The 24,712-nt window shown below is 47.8% G+C and overlaps 1 long non-coding RNA gene across 1 annotated transcript in view; it reads right to left on the bottom strand.

Moving 5' to 3' along the window:
- Positions 1–1,474: 1,474 nt before the first annotated feature.
- Positions 1,475–24,712, bottom strand: part of LOC136620063 (uncharacterized) — a 390,661-nt gene continuing 367,423 nt past the window's right edge. Inside the window, exon 4 of the long non-coding RNA XR_010791127.1 lies at positions 1,475–1,544. This is a non-coding gene — a long non-coding RNA (uncharacterized lncRNA). The remainder of the gene's footprint in view (positions 1,545–24,712) is intronic.

Below are 24,712 nucleotides of genomic sequence, written 5' to 3'. Positions count from 1 at the left end.
CAAGATAACGAGGACCCTTGTTGTTGGCTTGCAAGATAATGAGGACCCTTGTTGTTGGCTCACAAGATAACGAGGACCCTTGTCGTGGGCTCGCAAGATAAAGAGGACCCTTGTCGTGGGCTCGCAAGATAAAGAGGACCCTTGTCGTGGGCTCGCGAGCTTCCATATATTGACCAAAATATTAACTAATAAACTTAGTAATACATGGAGGGCTTTTTGCCTATTTCTCCATGTCATTATCCAGTGTAAATGTTGGCATTTGTATTCCAACATCTCATCCTCTGTTATCATCATGTTTTGTGTTTCTTGTTATAAAAATCAGATGGAACGAAAACAAACTGAAGCAAATTGAAACTAAATAAATCCCTGAAATTAATAGGGATTTTACTGGATCCATTTTGTTCTGCTCTTAGGATAGAACAGAAAAATGGAAAATATTAAAATGAAAGGCTGATGTGAACTCAGTCTTACATATATGAACTGTGTATGTCACAGGTTTACTGAGAACAGAAGCATCTCATCCTCCTAGAGGCTTAAATGAGACAGCTCCATACATTGTGCAGTGGCCTGAATTGGTACTGCAAGCTGAGCCTCCTTCACTTCAGTAGGCCTCAGCCTGCAGTACCAACCCAGGCCACTCTGCAATGTACAGAGCTGTCTGCTACCTGCAACAAAACAGCTAGACGTGGGACAAGCCCTTTTTGAAGCTTCATAAACTATGTTATGGGCTCATAGCACACGTCCTGAGGAGTCCGAGGATGTATCTAGCACACTTACCCGGCTCTGCATTCATGCTTTGTCACCAGAGGCGGTCAGCGCATTAACAGTGCAGCAGACTCATCTCTGCAAATTGTTCTCTATGGGTAGAGATAAGTCAGATGAGCACCAATTCTGATGGGTAACAATTCAGGAAAGGGGAGCCAGGCAAACATGCAAAGTACATCGCCGGACTCCCTGGGACCCGTCCTACGAGCGCCATAACTTCGGTTATGGCGACTATAGGCGATGACAGGTTCCCTCCAACGTGAACCGCCCGGGCCCCAATGTAACACGTGTGACAGGCCCGCCGACTAGCTGCATACTTTGCTTTATTGTGTTTGTACAGATCTTCACATTCTCCCTGTCCTCCTCCTTCTGCTTTCGGAATTCCTTGGAAGCTGAGAGCTGTAACTCCAGCAGCTCTGGTAACATGAAACATGCAGAACTGTGAATGCAGCTCCGGGTGTGACTTCAGAAGAAGACACAATGTAACTCCAAATCAATACAAGAGACCCGCGGACTGAAGTCGCTCAATATTCTATATAGATTTGCAGTAAAGTCTAGTAAGTGGTTATTAGCAGTGCGCTCCGTCAGCGCAGCGTTTGTACCGGCGTCCGCAGGTCGGTTCTGCCGCGCCTCTTATTTCCACCACGTCTCGTTCAGCCCTATATATCTACAGGGCCATCTTACCTCAATGTTAAAGGGCTCCGCTGCCATGGAGACCCGACCTTTATCCGCAGATGCTTCTCCTAAATCTCCTCGATGTTTTACAAGATTTTGGGCACCTAAAACACAAAAAGTACAATAAATCCAACCGCAGTGTTAATAGCGAGCAGCTAGATTAACGCAGAGTTCACACTTCAGACATTGTGATAAATGGCTGATAACAGGAAGCAATAGACTGCAACCACCTGCCATACAGTCAGCCTCTTGGGGTGAATTCACACAGAGCAGATTTGTTGCAGGAGTTTCTGGGATTTTATCGCGCAAGAAAACTGTGGGTAGCGGCGGCGCGATGCGACAAGAGAAAAGCATCACAATCGCGTGTACAACGCTGCCACATCGCGGCCATTTTGTAGAAGCCACCCGTGTGGAAGAGGCCTTAAACCTGCGCATACATCTATTTAAGGCGGTGGCTTGGCTGACTACTGACAGCGCGGCTCCTGCTCTAACAGCCAGGAATGGAGAAACCTCAGATCCGGCTGTGTAACCCCTTACATGCCACCATCAATAGCATCTACAGTATGTAAAGCAGATGACAGGGAGAAGGGGCCCCATCGGCACCCCGCAGTGAGATCGCAAGGTATCAACGGGTTCCCATAGCAACTAGAAGCCTGACAAAGGCCTCCATGTCCGTAACTCAGCCTACTAGGCCCCGCCTCCGGCAGAGTCTAACAGGTTCCTGTCATAGACTTAGTAGAATGCAGTACATGTGTAATGCAGTGTACTATCCTAGAGAGCCGAAACGTCGCTGTCTGTGGGTGATGGGTAAATAAACAAGCACTGGATTTCTCATTGCATCCTGAAGTGCTGCCGGATCTCTTTCTTATACTATCCTAGAGATCGTCTTCAGGGACTAAAAAAAATTGGGGAAAAAAGTGCAATAAAGCTTAATTTAAAAGAGAAAAAAATCGAGTGAACAAACTACTCATTTTTTTTTATCACAAACCCCTTTTTTTTAATGGATAAAATACCAAACAAATGTTAAAAAATCGGCAGATAAGAGGCGTCACATGTGTAACACCCGGACAATGAGCGTGTATTGTGACCGAACAGCGGGAAAATGAGATTACAACCTAAGGGGGAATTCAGACAACCGTTTATCGGCTCCTTTTTCACGCTGAGCCCATATACGGTGTCCTTGTCTTCCCCGCCCCTCGCCACTATTTGCAATGGGGGGGGGGGGGGAGCTAAGCGCCGAGACTTAGCTCCGCCCCCGTCTCGCCCCCTCAAATTGCATGGCAAGGGGCGGAGAGGGGCCGGGAGCTCAGCTCCTGCTCCTGGCTCTTCCATCCCCCCCCCCTGCAGACAAGGACACCGTATAGCAGCTCGGCGTGAAAACTGAGCCGATATACGGTCATCTGAATCCGATATCATCAAAATGGTGGCAATAAAAACTGCAACTCTTCCCGCAAATAACGTGTGCCTGCAGAGCTCCGCCGCCGGGGGAATAACAAGGCCTGCATCTTACAACGCGGCGAGGCGGTCATTTGTTTTTCTTTAAAAGATTGTTTTTAATTGTGCAAAAGTAGTAAATATATATATATATCTATAAACTCGGTGACACGATGACCGCGCCGATCAGTAAGAAGGTTATCAGCTGATGTTTACCAAGTGGCCAATGTTGTTAGAGCAAAACCCAAAAACAATGGAGGAACTTCTGGGTGTTTTTTCCATCTTCTCACCCAAAAACGTAATATGTTTTACAACTAGTGATGAGCAAGCATACTCGCTAAGGACAATTACTCGAGCAAGCATTGCCCTTAGCGAGTACCTGCCCACTCGAAAGAAAAGGTTCGGCTGCCGGCGGAGGGCGGGGAGGAACTGAGGGCAGATCTCTCTCTCCCTCACTCCCCCCTGCTGACTGCCGCAACTCACCGCTCCCCCGCGCCGGCACCAAAACCTTTTCTCTCGAGCGGGCAGGTACTCGCTGAGGGCTCGAGTAATTGCCCTTAGCGAGTATACTTGCTCATCTCAATTTACAACACATTGTATGGACCCCAGAATGGGGCCAGTAAAATATACAACTCATCCCACAAACCACAAGATCGCATACGGCTGTCGGAGAGTTATAGCTCTTGCAAAGCAACAATGAAAAGCATTTAGTTCTTAAGGCAAAGAATAGAATGGTGGAGTTGGAAAGGACCTCTGGGGTCATCAGGTCCTCCGGGGTCATCGGCTCCTCCGGGGTCATCAGGTCCAACCCCCTGCTCAGTGCAAGATCACGAAATCATCCCAGACAGATGTCTGTCCGGCCTCTGAACACTTCCATTGAAGGAGAACTCCCCACCTCCCGTGGCAGCCTGTTCCACTCATTGATCCCCTCACTGTCTAATATCTAATCTGTGTCTCCTCTCTTTCAGTTTCATCCCATTGCTTCTAGTCTTTCCTTGTGCAGGTGAGAATAGGGCTGATCCCTCTGCACTGTGACAGCCCTTCAGATATTTGTAGACGGCAGGATTGTGATGATGGAAGCAGGTAACAGGTAACTAGCGCACAGGAGAACACGCTATGATCCCTAGAAGGTTCTCTTCTCATCGCTGGTGTGATTCCATTTAGCAGTAGCCACAACGTTGTTGTAGAGCCGTCATGTGACAGACATCCGCAGCGCCGTCCGCATACACGTCCGGGCGAAGAGCTCTGCCTGCGGCACTAGCACCTGCGGCTGAAGCCGCCGTGTGTGCAACCTGCTTTATGTTCATGCAGATCCCCGCTGCTCTCCTCATCGTCAGCACAAGTTCATCCGTGCGATCTGCGAACAGCTGAACGACGTGTTAACACAATTGTATCAGTTAGAGAGTAACAGCCACAATTCTAATGAGACCCCGGATCGCGGAGGATGGGATAAACCCGCTAATCTGTATAATTACAAGTGCAGAAACACAGGAGACGATATGGAAAAGAAGGTCGCAGGGTCCATCCAGTAACGCTTCTTATTAAAGGGGCGTCCAGGAGGGATCGCGGCTGCGGGCAGCTATGCAGGCATTAATTGTAGGGATTGTACTAAATGCCATGCTCACAAGTGGTTGTCACTACGGCCGGCTCACACCAGCGGGTCGCATTCTGCGTCTGGATAACTGCGGTGGAAGACCTGCGAAGGATCGCAGAAACAAACTGTGAATGGTCAAGTATGTGTGCGGCGAATGGTCAAGTATGTGTGCGGCGAATGGTCAAGTATGTGTGCGGCGAATGGTCAAGTATGTGTGCGGCCTTCCGTGCGGATGTCCACTTATGGAGGGCTTTATGTCCACATGGAAAAAAGATCGCAAACAGGAAATGGAATCAAAAAGTTGCCCAACCCCCTGAAAACCCTTCTGTGGCTCAGGCGCCATTCTCTTGTGCCAACGTGGTGAGATGTTCTGAGAGCCTTCAGGACGGGATGCCGCTCTCTCGGCTCGGCTGGTTTATACTACTTATTTTGGGAGTAGTATAAATCACTTCGTAAATAAACAACACTTTTTTCTTCTGAAGGCAGAGCCCAGAAGAATAAGGTGGCTCTCACATAGGCCTACGTACAATGTGGCGCTTTACAGTGCTTTCAGAAGCGCTCAACAGCGTTGTTACCACACTCATCATTAGAATGGATGATAAGTTGCGCTAAAAATGGCAGACAATGTTTGAAAATCCCGCTAGTCTTCGAAGCCCCATTGAAATCAAGCATTTAGCACGGATATCTTCTGAAACTGCATTATAACCGCTGCCTTTTAACCTGAGTGTGAAACTGCCAGACAGCGGCATAAATTATCGTTAAGCAGCGCGGGAGAAAGCGGACCGACAGACCGACTGAACGGAGCCGAGCAGCTTGTGTTACATTGTAAGACATGAAGACGCAGAAGACAAAACAGCGACACATTCTTAACGAAAACGAACGGTGAAAATATGTATTATTTACTAAAATACAAACAATGCAATAAAAACTGAGGAGAAACACGATGGAGACCCTTCTCCCCCCGCCGACTCCTGGATCCACTGCTAGTTGTGTCTCCCCCCACCGACTCCTGGATCCACTGCTAGTTGTGTTTCCCCCCGCCGACTCCTGGATCCACTGCTAGTTGGGTCTTATAAACACTATGGGGTGACAGCCGCCCTACGATGGATGTATAAGGCCCTGCTCCTATCAGAGCCTCCATTGCAGATTTCCATGAACATCCAGGATACAACAGCGCCATCCCATGCAGTAGACCGGCGGTGTGCGTGGTGGCAGCTGGACGCAACCCATTGTAATCAATAGATTCTGCCCGCTGATGACTGGGTCCAGCACTTTCAGTTTTGCTGCTGTTCAGCTTCTTGCATGGCGCCAAGCAATGGAGTAACCAGCACAAGTGTGAATGAGCCCCGACTGTGTCACATATCTATAGTGCCTGCAATCACTTTACTCCCTTAAAGGGAACCTGCCATCCCCTTTATCTGAGTTATGGTGCTCATGGATAGGTCCTGGGGAGTCTGCATGCTTACTCAGGCTCCCCGTTCCTGCACTGTCACCCGTGGAAGTTGGCGCACAGATAGTACAGTGGACTCCTCTCTGCAGGCTGTGCAGCCCACACTGTTCTCTATGGGAGTGCATACACAGCCTGCAGAGGCCTGCACTGTCCACATGCCAACTTCCATGGGTGACTGCACGGGGTAAGCGGATAAGTATACAGAGGGCATCACCGGACTCCTTGGGACTGTCCGAAGAGCACCATACCTTAGTTTCTGGTGCCCGTAGGTGGTGACAGGTTCCCTTTAATACCAGCGATGTTTCAGCAGGATGATGTGATAATCCCTGCAACAACTCCTGCCAACATAACTCTGTGATGGCCGCTCCTTAAAGCAGCAAAAACCTCCAACATGAACTGAACACACGGAATAAAACAGGCAAATGTTACATCCAGCATCTGCGCCGGAGAAGAAATGCCATTACGTCTAATTACTGGACGTGCAAAGTGCATTCTGCAAGAATCACTCAACACTAAGAACGGGATGTCAAGTCAAGGGCACCCAACAGGGCCGCAAGACTAACCCTCTATTGTACCCACACAAGTAATAGCATTCAAGAGCCATGATGTATGGAAATAGGAGTGCTGCGCAATGGTCAGAGCCGTGACCTCCAGTCCCCGAACAATTACCTGCAGGAAGAGCGGAATTACAGCATCATAGTGCAGCCAATAGTCTCCATAACCAGAAGTCTACCTCTTACTGAAACCACCTTGGCACGCAGCATAGATATTCACAAGAGGCCGTACGAGGCTTACAGAGTCCCCGCAGCCACATAAAGTGTTCTGTGTAGCGCCGGATCACATAATTATCCTCCCTAGCAGAGAGCAGTAATACGGCATTACACGGAGCACAACACAATCCTGCCGGATTCAGGATGGAATTAGAAATGTAGAAGATTGGCCGATGGCAGAAAGCGAGCCCGTCCAGTGATGGAGGGCACAGTGGTACCCCATAGCAGTCTCCGGATGCTGCAGAATGGCGCCATATACTTTAGGGGTTTTCTGGAGTGATGACATCGCTGTATACATGAGATCTTGTTTATACATTGATGGGCCACAAGTCATGTGATAAGAATTGATATCATGTAGGACCCCCCCCCCCCCCCCCAGTCTGGGGAAGAGCAGCACCTCCACGTGGCATCAATTCCACAAGCGAATAGAAGACATCTGGAAGGATGTTGAGCCATCTGATGCCCCCGCAGCTCGGGGGTATTTGTAGGTGCACAATATCGGGGCTGGATGGACATCCCATAAATGCCTGATTGGGCTCATGTTGGGGGAATGTGCAGCCGCACCATTCGTAGGAACTCTCCAGAATCTTCTTCCAACTAGTTCTGGACAACTTCAGCCCAATGGTACGGTGCATTATCCTACTATGGGGGTAAGTGGGGGGACATGAAGTCTATGGAGGGCTGCAAAATGTCCATATGAATGATGAACTGGCAGCATAAATGGATGTATGAAGGTATAAAATCGTTTTATTACCCCATTACAAATGAATGCGACGTTTCGGCACTGTTGTGCCTTCCTCAAGCTATCCTATGGAGGGCTGCAAATGGTCACCAAGCAAAGGAAACGTAGTGGGCAGCAGTCAATGCCATGTTTAGGTGAACCCCCAATCCAAGTCATGAGAACACACGCTATATACCAGTATGGAACCGCCAACAGCCTACACAGTGCCTTGTTGATAACTGGGGTGCATGGCTTCATGGACCCCAGTTAACTACCACCAACCCAAAATAATTGGTGCTGTGACTCATTGGACTATGCCACATGTTGCCAGTCCTCTAGCCTCCAGCTCAGGCGCTGTGTCCGATGTCATGGTGATGACATGGGCGCTCTGGTGGGTCTTCTGCTGCCATATTCTATGGAGCTAAAGAAAGCTGCACGGACTGGTGGGATCTGCATGTGGGGCCTCCTGCAGCAACCGGCGGGGTCTACATGTTTGGCCTCCTGCACCGACCGACGGGATGTGCACGTGGGGCCTCCTGCACCGACCGGCGGAGTCCGCATGTGGGGCCTCCTGTACTGATTGGCGGGATCTACATGTGGGGCCTCCTGCACTGACCTGCGGGGTCTGCATTTGGGGCCTCCTGTACTGATCGGCGGGATCTACATGTGGGGCCTCCTGTACTGATCGGCGGGATCTACATGTGGGGCCTCCTGTACTGACCTGCGGGGTCTGCATTTGGGGCCTCCTGTACTGATCGGCGGGATCTACATGTGCGGCCTCCTGTACTGATCGGCGGGATCTACATGTGGGGCCTCCTGTACTGATCGGCGGGATCTGCATGTGGGACCTCCTGCACTGACCGGCGGGATCTGCATTTGGGGCCTCCTGCACTGACCGGCGGGATCTGCATTTGGGGCCCCCTGCACAGAATGTGGATCTGATTTCTGCTTATCTCTTCACATGAACAATTCTAGCCAGTCGCCGCGATCATTAACCACTCGCGGGCGGCCCCTGCGATGTCCACTGTGGGTGGTAATGCCTTCTATGATGGACTCGTGGTCCACTTGTGACACTGTGGATCCAGGAATGTTAAATGCCGCCCACCTTCAGAGATAATAACCTGTTTATACAAAGCCTTGAACTGCTCTAAAAAACAGAGATTCCCCAGATTACCCGGTCACAAGTTTATAATATCTTGTTTTATGGTTAATCTGTTGTCCATTTAGCAAAGGTGACCCCCATTGTTTATGTGAGCTATCCCCCATAGCCTGCGGGCCATGGCCACGAATCTGGCCTACTCTAAAATCTGGCCCTCAGTGTGGTCACTACCTCCCCACACCACCAGGAGGTGTCTGAGCGAGCCAACCGAGTCTCTGCTTCAGTTCTGTGGGCTAGGATTGTGAAGTGCAGGATCGGCGGTCTGTGGGGGAAGTTGATATCCCGGATGCTGATGTAGGTGGAGATGATGCTGTTGTGGGAAGTGATGAAGGGTAAAGATGCCAAGGAGGCGCCGCTGAATATGTTATTGTGCTATGATCAGTGAGGGCGCAGTAAAAAATAATTGCCATCTGCAAGCCACCCGGTCAGCAACCCAACAGAGATCGCCCCCATTCTGTCCACCGGCGGCTGCCGCTGCTGCAGTCAGTGTGGCCATTGACCTCTCTGCCCAGCGTCTGCATACAGTAACAGAGATGTCGAGGGAGAGATTGGGGGTCACAATGATGGACCAGAGCAGTGGACACAGTGAGTGATATGTTTGTCTAGTTGTTGTCCAGCCTGAGGTTCTCTACGGGGGACACTGTTGCAAATGTGGCCACTAATGGTATCACTATTACTACTGGGGCCACTGTGGGGGTCACTATTACTACTGGGGCCATTATTATAATTGGGGCAACTGAGGGGGTCACTGTTATCAGTTGGACCACTCTGGAAGACATTACTGATACTGGGATCACTAATGGCACTATTAATACTGGGCCACTATGAGGTTTGTTTCTACTGGGGCCACTAATGGGGTCACTATTACTACAGGGACCATTAGGAGATCACTACTGTTATAGGGGGCCACTACTGGGGCCAGTACTACTTGGGTCACTAACAGGGTTACTATTACTACTAGGGCCACTAAGGGGGACATTACTGGGGCCACTATTACTCTCTCACTTCTGAGAAATGTAAATGGGTTTAATATGTGTTGGGTATTTTGTGTTTTGGTGCAGTCAATGCTTGGAAAATGGGTAGTTTTTTTGTGCATCGGTGTTGGGGGGGGGGCGCCATTTCACACTTCGTCTGGGGGCGCCCCCTCTATTACAGTATATAAGGCTTTTGTTCATAAACTTTTGCATTACTCTCTCGCCCCAAAATTGGAAAAGTTAAACAGATAAATAAACAAATCCCAAAGTGGTGCAATGAAGTAATATAATACTATTACTGCACTATCAGCGCTTTAACCCCTTCCTGATGTGACACTGTGACTGTTAACCCTTTAAATGCTTCTGCCAATTCCAACAGCAGCATTTAAATGCCCTAATCGGCATTCAGGGGTCCCAAAGGACTGCCTCATGGTAAGATCACTAATGAAAGATGAGAGGGAAGAAGTGGGACAGAGTGGAGGGAGCGGGGCAGAGTGGAGGGAGCGGGGCAGAGTGGAGGGAGCGGGGCAGAGTGGAGGAAGCGGGGCAGAGTGGAGGAAGCGGGGCAGAGTGGTGGAAGCGGGGCAGAGTGGTGGAAGCGGGGCAGAGTGGAGAGGAGCGCGGCGGGGTGAGTACTGGAGAGCTTCAGAGTCTATAAACCAATGTTTTGGGAACTTTATTTCCTCCTCCTTCTATTCTACATATGGGAGTGAGATCGCTCAATTCATGATAGGATCCTAGGAGATATCCGGCCTTTGGAAGGTCCTTAGTGCTACTGCTATGAATGATGGTCTGTTAGGGCTCACTCACACGGGCATATGGGGGATGCCGATTACATACAGATTTTTCACGATTGTATTTTAAACGCCCGCAGCCTATAATAGGCGTATTATGCACCAAAATAGGGCATAATGTGGGGTTTTTTTCTCACACATAATACATGCATGAAAAAAAGGCAGATTTGAACGTTCCAATGTAACTCAATGGACTTTAAGGACCGCATAGCACGCAGCCCCCATACGCCCGTGTGAGTGAGCCTGTAAGGGGTGGCTCGTCTTGATAGATTACTGATCAGACTACAGCATAATGCAGTACTGGAGGATGGCATACTGCAAAACTGGTCAAACAAATGCAAGTTCAAGTCCCCTACGGGGAGGAAACAAAAACCCCAAGTAAATAAAGTTGTTGTTTTTCTAACTATTATAAAAACTGCTAATAGTTAAGGAAAAAAAAACCTTTGCTAGTTGCCACATTAATAAGTACAAAAAAAACAGTAATCAAAAGTGATATCGCTGCATCCTTAAAAATCCAAATTATTAACTATTGCATTCCTATACCTGCATGGTGAAGGCCATCAGAAAAAAATCTGCACCATTCCAGAAAAGCAAAACGTTAAATAGAGAGCAATCAAAAAGTCACATGCACCCTAAAAAGGGTATCGATAAAACTAGAGGTCACCTCACAAACAGTGAGCCCTCACACAGCTGCATCAACAGGAATGTAGGGGGCAAAAATAACGGAAAGCACATCACTTTAAAACGGTATATATCGCTAAGCAGTACTAATTAAAAAAAACCGATATAAATGTGGTCCCGCTGTGATCGCACTGACCCGCAGAATAAAGATGCACTCGTCACTTTTACTCCATCACGAATTCTGTTAAAACAAACCCCCATCCCCAAATAGCGCAATTGTGTTTGTTTTTTCCATTTACCCCCCCCCCCCCCCTTCCTCCCTTAGAAACCTATGATTTTTAGAAATTTGGGAAGAAAGCATGAAAATGAAAAAACAAAACAGGGTCGCAGCAGGAAGGGGTTAAGCTCATTAGTGGGGTTGTATCAGAATTTCATGTTATTCCCTATCCTACCTCACCGCTGAGACTCCCGTTGATCTCAAGAACAGGGGCCCAGCGCCCTATTCACTTTCAATGGGACTACCGAGATACTGAGGAGCGCCCGATGGGGTATTTCCATCAACCCCATTGAAATGAATGGAGCGCCGACTGTGCAGGGGTCCAGTTCTTGAGATTGGCGGGGGTCTCAGAGGTGAGACCCCAACTGATCAGCAGGTTATCACCTATCCGGTGGAAGGGGGAGCATTTGTGATCCCGGAACAACCCCTTTAAATTTTATTATGGCCCCATAGAGTAGAAAAATCAGGCAATGCGGCCCTGGCACCGAGACGGTTTGTGCGGCGCGGCTCCAGAGCGCGGGATCAGGTACAAACAGTAACGCTTTCCTGAGGAAACAGACAATTCAGCTAACTGGAAGTGAAGAGATACAGACGCCAATTATAAATGCTCAGAATCAAAGGGAATCTCGCAATACTCAATTATAAATGAGCCGTTCGCCGGCTTCCAACTTTGGACGGTTTCCATACTTATTACACATCTTCAAAGTTGCAATTCTCTTGAAAACAACAGAAAAAACGGATTCACCTTTGTGGGGTGACAGCCTGGCGGATGAGACAACAATTCATTCTGCGCCTCACAAATGCTATGTTAGCTTCACTTTTAACTGCGCTTCACTTGCTTTTTTTAATAAGGGAAACGCAGAGATCGGACGCGGCGATTCATCGCGAGCCGAAGCCTGACATATGTCCGCTCGGTAAATATACATTGTATCATCCTGGCTTAAATAACAAAGTGTTTTTTTTCAGAGCCGAGCAGACGGGAATCGCATCACATGACCCCCAATTATATCTGTGCACTGATTCAGGCTGCAGACGGATACGTTACACACCGCTGACCGCATCACGCTATGGCGGTATACTGTGATAAGCAGATTAGTGCAGAGGATTTCTCTTCTGCAACTTCCTGCATAGCTGGACCTCGCTAACCACTAGTTTAGTGCGCTAGCCAGAATTCTCAGGATCTGCTCCTATTCTGTATATACAATGCTTAACAAAATGTAAGGGAACACTTAAAGGGGTTTTTCAGGAAAATACTATTGCTGACACATTCTCGGGATAGTTGATCGGCTGGGGTTCACTGCTTAGTACCCCAGGTGATCAGGCACCTGCTGTCAACACAGCAACACACAGGTACAAAGTGAAAGCTGCAGCTCCGACCCTGTGTGGTGGCCGGCGCTTGTAACTGTAAAGGCAGCTATCTATGATGTTAAAGAGAGCCCAGCCTGGACTTAAAGGGGTTGTCTCGCGAAACCAAGTGGGGTTATACACTTCCGTATGGCCATATTAATGCACTTTGTAATATACATCGTGCATTAAATATGAGCCATACAGAAGTTATTCCACTTACCTGCTCCGTTGCTAGCGTCCTCGTCTCCATGGTTCCGTCTAAATTCGCTGGCAGCTTGCTTTTTTAGACGCACTTGCACAGTCCGGTCTTCTCCTTTCAGCACGAGCCGCTTCAGTGTGCTCCCCGCTACAGCTCTTCTGCGCATGCGCAGATGAGCTGTCACTGCTCGGGAGCGCGCTGGAGCGGCCATTCTGTACCATCCTCTGTTAGAGGAAGGTGCAGAAACTGGAGCTGCCCAGCGGAGAAGCCCAGCCCAGCCCAGCAGCCCCGAGAAGCCGCCCAGGTAAGTGATGGGTCGGGGGGTGATCTTCTCTAACAGGTGAAGGTCCCGGGCCACAGCACTAGGTTCTGGAGCCCAGCGCTAGGTTCCGGAGCCCAGGTGAAGGCCCCGGAACCTAGCGCTGGGCTCCGGGGCCTTCACCTGGGCTCCGGAACCTAGCGCTGGGCTCCGGAACCTAGCGCTAGGCTCCGGAACCTAGCGCTGGGCTCCGGGGCCTAGCGCTGGGCTCCGGGGCCTTCACCTGGGCTCCGGAACCTAGCGCTGGGCTCCGGGGCCTTCGTCTGTTGTCAGGGTCTAGCGCTGGGGAGCCGGGAGCGTAGCGCTGGGGAGCCGGGAGCGTAGCGCTGGGGAGCCGGGAGCGTAGCGCTGGGGAGCCGGGGGCTAGCGCCGGTTACCTGCTGCCTGGCAGTGGGTGACTGGTCGGCGGCTGCGGGGCGTCTGGTTGCCATGGAGACACAGCTGGTAGCGTCTCGGGAGCGCGCACGTCGGGCTGCAGCAAGCGACGGGAAAAGAGCCGGCGGCCATCTTGGGGAAACTTTTATAAGTTGCTGAAACGCTGGAACGGTAAGTACGAACCAGCTAGAAAAGTCATTTACAGGGGGGCTTAGTAATGTATGCTTAATTAGGGGGACTGGGCAAAAAAAAAATTCACTGCTTCCTCGAGACATCTCCTTTAACACCGCCGGGCACTACACAGGCGCCGAAGAAGCAGCTTCCAGCCAATCAACTACTGATAACCTATCTTGAAGATACATCATCAATAGCATTGCACACACAGCTCTACTACATCCATCCTGATTCCATATACATCACACACAGCTCTAATACATCCATCCTGATCCCCACACATCACACACAGCTCTACTACATCAATCCTGATCCCTCCCCCCACAGCTCTACTACATCAATCCTGACCCCCCCCCCCCACAGCTCTACTACATCAATCCTGATCCCCACACACACATAGTTCTACTACATCCATTCTGACCCCCAAATCTCACACACAGCTCTACTACATCCATCCTGATCCCCCCACACACAGTTCTACTACATCCATTCTGATCCCCACACACACAGCTTCACTACATCCATCCTCATCCCCACAAACACAGCTCTACTACATCCATTCTGATCCCCACACACACAGCTTTACTACATCCATCCTGATTCCACATTCATCACATACACAGCTCTACTCCATCCATCCTGACCCCCACGCATCACACACATAGCTCTCCTACATCTATCCTGATCCCCACACACACAGCTCTACTACATCCATCCTGATCCCCCCATACACAGCTCTACTACATCCATCCTGATTCCACATACATCACACACACAGCTCTACTACATCCATCCTGATCCTCCCACACACACATAGCTGTACTACATCCATCCTGATCCCCCCACACACAGCTATACTACATCCATCCTGATGTGTGCGTGTATATATATATATATATATATATATATATATATATATTCATTCTTTCTAGGGGAGGGATATTACAGATGATGAGTATATATATGTGCGTGTATATATATATATATATTCTTTCTAGGGGAGGGATTGGTTTTGGCAGTGGGTATATATAATAAAGCAGCCCATCCTGCACACAGCTGTTCTATGTTATCACTATTGTTGGTAAATGGCGCTATGAGTCCATATTACAGGATACGGTAATGATGGGAAGATTACACAAAGTATCACTCGATAACCGCAGACTTGTCTATCTGTTATACAGATTGGATTTACTGCCGTGCATTAATGCATATTGACAGCGCAGGTCAGAATGATGTATTCATTAACCAACAAAGCGCCCGTTCCCCCCCCTCGTCCGATAACAGGCCGGACCCCGATGTAATCCGGGAGGTTAGATTATTCTCCATTCTTCCACCTCATCAGTGAGTCTGAGGTTTTCTATCATTTCTCCCCGTTTCCATCACTGGAGGTCATTAGTGCTCATCACCGTATTGACTTTGTAGCTCTATAATGATATTTTCTGTATGTAAATTATAAACCGCTGTGCAATCAGCGCATCCAGCTAAAGCCTTAATAACGATCTCTATCGGTTAGATCTGCAGGATAATTACAAGTAAACTCATTTGGTTTGTAAAGTGCCGCGTACTTCAAGTGTCTGAAGCCGGCCGCATTTAATCCATCAGATTTTCTCCTTGCTAAATAGTCTCAATACATTAGTTACAGAAATGGCTGCTGGGGAATACAATGACATTGGCCATATGTTCGCACTGAACACCCTCAATACGTTACATTGTATCACGGAGCCGGAAGCCGAGCGCCAACCATCACTCCTGCACTTCCACTACCTGATGGAAGAACTTGTAATACTTGGCTTCTCTTGACTCGTCCAGATCTGAAATGACACCGATGATATCTAACGCCGGGCCTGTACCCAGAAAGACGGTCAGAGCATCAGGAGGGGGAGATCCAGAACGTCTGCAGCTCCTGCTACTTGTGTGACGGTTCAGGCTACGCAGAAGGGAGTATTGTAGCTGGACTGCATACTGTGCTCTAGTCTTTCTATACGAAAGGGCCCTTTATTAGAACCCGCTGAACTTTTATCGAAGCCCCCGTTTCTTTTATTACAGCCCCCGTCCCTTTCACAATTAGAACTTCTCTGTATGCAATTTATCCCCGTTACCCCAGAATGCGGCATAAAATCACATGACGAGTTTTCCGCGGATCAGTTTCAGTGTGAATCCACATTAGATGAGAGAATTCAGTGATCTGAGCAACTTCCAATGAGCCCGGTCGTCGGTGCTAGACTAGCCGGGGGCTCAACGCCAACCGCTGGGGGGTTTCTCATGTTGCAATTTGGAGAGTATACCGAGAATGGCGCGATCGAAGAAAACATCCAACGAAAGGGGATCCTGCAGACGGAAACAACTCATCAGTGAAAGGGGTCGGAGGAGGATGTCAGGAATCGTTCTGACCAACAGGCTGCACAGTCAGCGGAATACAACGCTGGAGCTCCAACTAACGTGTCCGAACGCACAACTCGCCGTTCCTCCGCAAGGATGGGATATAACAGCAGATGACCAGTTCCAGCGCCATTGTGTCTAAGAGACACAGAAAGACTCCAGCGGGCGAAAGAGCGCAAAACTTGTATCACTGAGCAGCGGGAAAACATCTCCTGGGGTAATAAAGGGGTCGTTCAATGTGTATTAGAGCATTAAAGAGTAATTCTTATAAGAACTGCCTCTTCCATAGTGCACTCAATCAGAGTCTGTATGCTAAGTGCAGACACTGAAGAGGCAGGGAGAGCTCTGCTATTGGCTGCTGCGTTATACAGGTATACATTGCACTATGTACAGTAGATACCATAAGGAGGCACATGGTATGTCACTGGTAGGGGGTTCAGTCGGGCTAATAGAGGGGGATCCCATTTACCGAGGGTTGCAGAATTTTTCGGTTCCGGAGTCGCGGTCTTCTGGTCGTCTGTAATGTTCTGTCCGGCTGTCTCTTAGTTTTACTTCAAAGGGAAAGCTAAAAGTCAGTTGGGTGATGAAGGCTATCGTGTGGCAGAATACCCCGCGGGTGGGATAATGGCGCAGTGCTGCACACACCGCCACCAGGCTTATACACGAGCCTGCGCTCTAATGACGTGCTCCACAATATCACACTGGGTTACACTTATCCGCGAGGTTTTCTCTTAAGAAGCAGAAATCAGACGGAACACAATGAGGGAACGCGGCGCTGAATTATAGAGTATTACGGGAAATGGGCTTTATTACAAGTTATAATTCATGCCAATTGACCCGCACAAGAGGCTGTTGTAAAATATAATAGCATTACCAATCCCACCTTCTTAATGCTGCTGAGATTTATGTAGAACTCCCCATGCACAGCAGCACTGCAGCGGAGGCAGAGATAACGGGAAAGGTAATATACTGTCTGTCAAACTGAGTATAGACACTTATACATCTATCCACATACTACACATTATAGACACTTATACATCTATCCACATACTATACAGTATAGACACTGGTACATCTATCCTCATACTACACATTATAGACACTTGTACATCTATCCTCATACTACACAGTATAGACACTGGTACATCTATCCTCATACTACACAGTATAGACACTGGTACATCTATCCTCATACTACACAGTATAGACACTTGTACATCTATCCCCATACTACACATTATAGACACTTATACATCTATCCACATACTACACAGTATAGACACTTGTACATCTATCCTCATACTACACATTATAGACACTTGTACATCTATCCTCAAACTACACAGTATAGACACTGGTACAACTATCCTCATACTACACATTATAGACACTTGTACATCTATCCTCATACTACACAGTATAGACACTGGTACAACTATCCTCATACTACACATTATAGACACTTGTACATCTATCCTCATACTACACAGTATAGACACTGGTACATCTATCCCCATACTACACATTATAGACACTTGTACATCTATCCCCATACTACACACTATAGACACTTATACATCTATCCCCATACTACACATTATAGAGATTTGTACATCTATCCACATACTACACATTATAGACACTTATACATCTATCCACATACTACACATTATAGACACTTATACATCTATCCTCATACTACACAGTATAGACACTGGTACATCTATCCTCATACTACACAGTATAGACACTGGTACATCTATCCTCATACTACACATTATAGACACTTGTACATCTATCCTCATACTACACATTATAGACACTTGTACATCTATCCACATACTACACATTATAAACATCTATACATATATCCCCATACTATACATTATAGACACTTGTACATCTATCCACATACTACACATTATGGATACTTGTACATCTATCCACATACTACACATTATAGACACTTGTACATCTATCCCCATACTACACACTATAGACACTGGTACATCTATCCTCATACTACACACTATAGACACTTGTACATCTATCCCCATACTACACATTATAGACACTTATACATCTATCCACATACTACACACTATAGACACTTATACATCTATCCACATACTACACATTATAGACACTTCTACATCTATCCCCATACTACACATTATAGACTCTTGTACATCTATCCTCATACTACACATTATAGACACTTCTACATCTATCCCCATACTACACATTATAGACACTTCTACATCTATCCACATACTATACATCATAGACACTTATACATCTATCCTCATACTATACATTATAGACACTTCTACATCTATCCCCATACCACACATTATAGACACTTATACATCTATCCCCATACCACACATTATAGACACTTATACATCTATCCACATACTACACACTATAGACACTTCTACATCTATCCCAACATCAGCTTATCAGTCTGAGTATGAATGAATAGATGCCCCCGCTGTTTTCGTAGTGTGGATTTGCAGTTTGTAAGAGGGGAATTTTTGTTAAGTAGGTTCCAGGCATACTCAGTAGCCCTTCGACAGACTTGTACGAATATATGTGGGGTGCAGGTATATTACACTTTCAATCTTCACATAGTACCATTGGCACACACAATTAACAGCCTATTGGATTGGGTCTTAAGATGCACACAACATGCACCCACACATCCAATAGACCTGGCTTGTCCTGACTATCTGCCCATAGCAGGAGACGAAGGTTATACTGAAAGCTGATAGTGAAATCTGTTATGCTGTTCTATTACTTGTCTAGAGAGAGTTAAGTTTTATTTGTTCTATAGGAGAAAAGGTAAATTCCATAGGGTGGGGTACTGTGCTGTAGAGTGCCTGCATTATCTGTGCAAGATATGGGAATTGAGAATTTGTGATATTGCTGAACAAGAGAATTAGGATGTAATACTTATCGGTTCTGATCTTAAATAGTGTGGATCTGTTATTTTTGTGAATTTTGTGAGTGTTAAGTGCCCACCGGTGTATAATTTATGTTGTGAGATATATCGTATGTATACCATTCAATTGCTCAACATAGAATGTTAGAAATACACTCCAACAGTTAGCCAGACCACAAAGGGTGGAGCTAGGTGATGTAATGGGATGGCGGGAAAAAGAGTATGTAATAATTTTGCCCCTCCTCACACCGACCAGCCTAGCTGAGCAGTGTATCTCTATTTGTGTGGAATGTGTGTGTATATATATGTATACAATTCTGTTATATTCTTGATGCATGCACAACCCAAGTACATGGTATATTCAGAGTATTGGGTTCTACTGATTTGTATACTATTGAATTATGATGCTAAAATGAGATAATTATGTACTTGGCAAGCCTGATAAGTACATTGCAAACAGTCAAATTAATATCAAGGGCTTACTAAAAGTGTACTACATTTTCAATGTGGGTAGATTTTTCGTGTCAGAGACCTGCCCAGTCAACTTATTAGGGACAGACATGCCTACAGTGATACAAGCAGAAATCAAGAGTACCCCAAATGGTATTAAGGTGCTGTGCTTGTTGTTACACACTCTCAAGAAAATGTATCTCCTTACATGTAACACGTTCTTTCATCGATACTAGAGATACTGTGAGCCAGACACAAGGCAATCCACTTTGAGTGATCCCACTCCTCAGAAATCCTCAGGAACTACACACTTTCCTGAGAATGGTGGGATATTGCAGAACATGGATATCCCAAGTCTCCAGCCTTCTGCAACCCTTTTTTGACCCCCTGCTTCTCCCATATCACAATTAGAAGATGTGTAGTCCTGAATACAGTTTCATTGCTTTCACAGAATTCAACAAAGAGGAGGGACAAAAAAGTGTGTAATCATCTTGAGAACACGTCATGTGTGTTGATTTTCTGAGCTTGTACCAAACGAAACCCAATTATGAAGCAACATTATATCCTACAGCGCAGTTGCGCTAACACATTAAAGATACTTTTAAATCTATCCTGATGCTATACATTAACCCCTTAGTGACCAAGCCTGTTTGCGCCTTAATGACCAGACCAAATTTTGGAAATCTGACGTGTCACTTTAACATAGAATAACTGCGTAAAGGTTTTGCATATCCAAATGATTCTGACATCAGCCATGCGCAGAAGCCGTGGTGAGGTCCATGGATAAATCTGGGGTCTTAGGGATGTTATTTTATCTCCCCTCACGGATGAAATCCGTGAGAGGAGATGAAACTTAAACTTTTTATTCAACTTTTTAAAAACATTTTAATCCATTGGATAACAGTGATCATGTGACCGGGAACTGCATACAGTTTCTCCTGGTGACATCTCTCTGCTCTCGGCTACATATGGGAGCCAAGAGCCAGAGAGATTTTAAATTTCTCGGGCTGTGCGCCCTTCTGTGTGCGTGCCCGACGTATGACGTCTGGCGCTCATGCGCAGAAGGCGCCGTCGGGAGCCGGGAGGCCAGGACACCGCGGGACATCGCAGAGAAGGCGGATGAGTAATTTCAGCTGCCGTGATGGATCCGATCCATCAGGGCAGCTGAATCTTGAACTTTTTCTTGACTTTTATATGATTTACCAAATGCCGGCAATCATGTGACCAGGGGAGGGGTCCCACGGCCCGTAATGGCAGCTCCAGGTTGCCGGCTACCTCTGGGAGCTGGCAGCATGGAGCTGTCACGCCCTCAGCTTGCAGGGCCTTAATCTCTGCAGGAAACATGTTTTTACGTCCTCAGGGATTAAGGCCCAGCAAGCTAGGATGTAAAAAGGCAATGGGCTGGTCACTAAGGGGTTAAATACATTTCTACATCTACCCTCATACTATACATTTAGACACTTCTACATCTATCCCCATACTACACATTATAGACACTTCTATACATATCCTCATTCTGTACATTCCTATGTCTGTGCATGGCAATGTATTACAATGACAAGTGTTGAGCGAACCGAAACACTAACCCTGTTGTGGTTCAAACTTTACAAAAAAAGATTTAATCTCTGCAAAAGTCACTAAAATGGTGTTTCTTCTTCTTCTGCTACATACCAGTTTTAGGGGAATTGATGAAGGCCCACTTCAGTTCAAACTAATACAGACTAGACAAAACTTTTTGCCAAAATTCAGCAAACCATCTGAGCCAAGCTTTTCAAAAGTTGGCTCATCACTTACTGTACATCCCTTGTTACATCTGTGCGCGGCCACGGATCACAATGACTAGTGATGAGCTAACTGAAACAGCTGAACCCTGAACCGGGAAAAAGAGCTATTTGGAGTTAACCTGAACCTTAGGGCGGTTCATCTCAGCCAAAACGGTATTCCTTCTTCCTCTTCTTCATTTCCTTCTTCCTCCTTTTCTACTATGCACCAGTTTTAGAGGTATTAGTGAAGTTCCAGGTCGGTTTGAACCAAACTTTTTGCCAATATTCAGCAAACTGGCTGAATGGGCTTTTCAAAAATGAGCTTATCACTAGCGATAACTGTACATTCCTAGCTGTATGTGTACATGGCGCTGTGTATATGTGTACGATGGGACTGTATGCAGAATGCAGCAGAGTAAAAGTCTAATAAGCCCATTCTTCAGTACTGGAAATGTCAATCTTAAAGGGGTTGTCTCACGCCGAAACGGGTTTTTTTTTAATTCAATAGGCCCCCCGTTCTGCGCGAGACAAACCCAAGGGATGGGTTAAAAAAAAAAAAAAGTTTATTACTTACCCGAATCCCCGCGCTGCGGCGACTTCTTTCCTCCTTTACCAAGATGGCCACCGGGATCTTCACCCATGATGCACCGCGGGTCTTCTCCCATGTTGCACCGTGGGCTCTGTGCGGTCCATTGCCGATTCCAGCCTCCTAATTGGCTGGAATCGGCACACGTGATGGGGCGGAGCTACGAGGACCAGCTCTCCGGCACGAGCGGCCCCATTCACCAGGGAGAAGACCGGACTGCGCAAGTGCGTCTAAAAACGCCAGAAGACAGCGAATTTAGACGGATCCATGGCGACGGGGATGCCAGCAACGGAGCAGGTAAGTGAATAACTTCTGTATGGCTCATAATTAATGCACGATGTACATTACAAAGTGCATTAATATGGCCATACAGAAGTGCTGAACCCCGCTTGCTGCTGCGAGACCACCCCTTTAAGAAGAGTCCTAGGAATTCTGTGTTGGGGATTTTCCTATGATATTTAGGAACTAGCAGGGAGATAATGTAGATTGCAGAAGGCTGCCAGGGAGGTGAATGCTATTCCAGCAGCATACTAAGCTTCCTGCAAGATAAATAAATAGATAGAAAAGGGGCCGATAAAAAGGAATATCCCAGGATTCAGTGCTCTGATTTCCGCAGACTCCCTGCAGAGTGCAGGGTGCTATAAGTGGAGGTTCGCATTGTGCTGACATGCTGTACTTACAGGGGAATGACGGGCAATTTCTATTGACTTCTTGTAACACCTAAAGGGAGAAGTGGCTAAGTATGCGCCGCATTCTAATATTGACTGAAAGGTGCAAATGTGCTAAATGGTAACTTGACATTTAGAGGGTTATTTTTAGTGCCGCTCATCATAATTGCCCGGGTGATAAAACTGGGCTGACTCTCGCAAAATCAGATCGCTGTAATATTGTCTTTCCCATAATGTGTTGTGGTGGTACCTCCACTTCAATGAACGTGGCTCAGTGGCTAGGGGTACCTCCGCTTCAATGAACGTGGCTCAGTGGCTAGGGGTACCTCCGCTTCAATGAACGTGGCTCAGTGGCTAGTGGTACCTCCTCTTCAATGAACTTGGCTCAGTGGCTACTGGTGCCTCCTATTCAATGAGCGTGGCTCAGTGGCTAGTGGTACCTCCTCTTCAATGAACGTGGCTCAGTGGCTAGTGGTACCTCTTCTTCAATGAACGTGGCTCAGTGGCTAGTGGTACCTCCTCTTCAATGAACGTGGCTCAGTGGCTAGTGGTACCTCCTCTTCAATGAACGTGGCTCAGTGGCTAGTGGTACCTCCACTTCAATGAATGTGGCTCAGTGGCTAGTGGTACCTCCTCTTCAATGAATGTGGCTCAGTGGCTACTGCTACCTCCTCTTCAATGAACGTGGCTCAGTGGCTAGTGGTACCTCCTCTTCAATGAATGCCACTCGCACCCTTGCCTTTTGGCTGGGACAACATCAAAGATGTTGCTTTTGGTCAGATTTGAACCCAAAACCCCAGTGCTGCAAAGATCTGACAGGCATCATGCAATGTACTGTGGGCCGAGACCGCCTGACTTACCTACCGGACTGCTTGGTCAGTAGTAGCGTACGGTGTGGGAAATGCATAAAATGTATTTTTCCAGATATGATGTAATCAGTAATTATAGCATAATAATTTTCAGAATGGCAACTACCTCAATGCTGTATGGGCGAAGGCAGTTTACTCACCTCAGACGCAATGGCAGCTTCCCTTTAATGTGCACTGGTCCAAACTCCCTATGATGATGCCTTTACATACTGAGCACTTGTCTTATTATTTACAGGTGCTCTTCAATGGATGTGGCTCAGTGGTTAGCACTGCTGACTTGTAATGCTGCGCTCCTGGGTTCAAATGTCTTCAAAGACAACATCAACTTTGAAAAGCTCCATACAACCATCACTCTTGGTCAGGTCTGAGCCTACAACTCCAGCAGTAACTGAAGATGAGTGTTCAGTGGAATAATCGGTATCGGGCCCATTTCACAAAAATCGCTAATGGGGACACCCGTTTCCGACTCCCATTTAAGTCAATGGGAGTAAAAAAGGTCTGCCGGAGCCGGAAGCCCGCAGGGCGGTAGGAGGAAGGCAGCATGATAGGGTTAACGGGGAGGAGGGGGGTTAATTAGAGTAGAGGATGCCGGGAGGGGGCGGAGCTTAGGAAGAGGGGGTTAAATAGAGGGGTAGCGCAGGGAAAGGCCATTACAGCGTCCAGAAGAAGAGGAAGAAAGAAGCTGAAGTTAGAAGACCCCAGCGGACCGAAGACCCCAGCGGACCGAAGACCCCAGCGGACCGAAGACCCCAGCGGACCGAAGACCCCAGCGGACCGAAGACCCCAGCGGACCGAAGAGCCCAGCAGTCCCAAAGAGCCCAGCAGACCTGAGGTGCCCGGCGGAGCTGAAGAGCGCGGCAGACGGCAGCGAGGCAGGGAGACTGAAGACCGGAGACCCGAGGTGCCGAAAAAGAAGCAGCGGAGGCAGTCCCAAAGAAGAAGAAAAGAAAAAGAAGAGCCCGAAGACCAGCCACTTACCGGGAGAAGATGGAGGCGATCCTCGAGAAGATCCGGGCGGAGGCAGAAGAAAGGGGGCTGGACTGGCTTGTCCAGCTCTCCGGTGAAGCCCTGGGAGCAGCGGCGGTATCCACGGCAGCGGCGGCAGAAGCAGGAGCAGCGGGAGCTCGAGCGGAGGCGGCGGGAGGTGCAGAGGCGGCTGCAGAGGTCCGGAGTCGGAGGACAGGTGCGGGGCCGGCGGCGGCAGCACCAGCGGGGCTGGCAAAAGAGCGGCCGCGGAGGGCGCGTGCACCAGAGAGACTGAGCCCCGAGCACGCTCCCTCACGCAGGCAGAGGCTGCGGAGTGCCTCTCCGGCCCCCCCCCGTAGTAGGCTCCCCCCGGCAACACCAACAGGCAGGGGGAGCAGGGCGGGGAGGACTCCCGCCAAAAGACGAGGTGCGGCGGGCA

This window comes from Eleutherodactylus coqui, chromosome 3 (assembly GCF_035609145.1).
Source record: "Eleutherodactylus coqui strain aEleCoq1 chromosome 3, aEleCoq1.hap1, whole genome shotgun sequence".
Taxonomy (NCBI): Eukaryota; Metazoa; Chordata; class Amphibia; order Anura; family Eleutherodactylidae; genus Eleutherodactylus; species Eleutherodactylus coqui.
The sequence above is the reverse complement of the archived record's forward strand: the minus strand, read 5'-3'. Positions and strand labels throughout refer to the sequence as shown.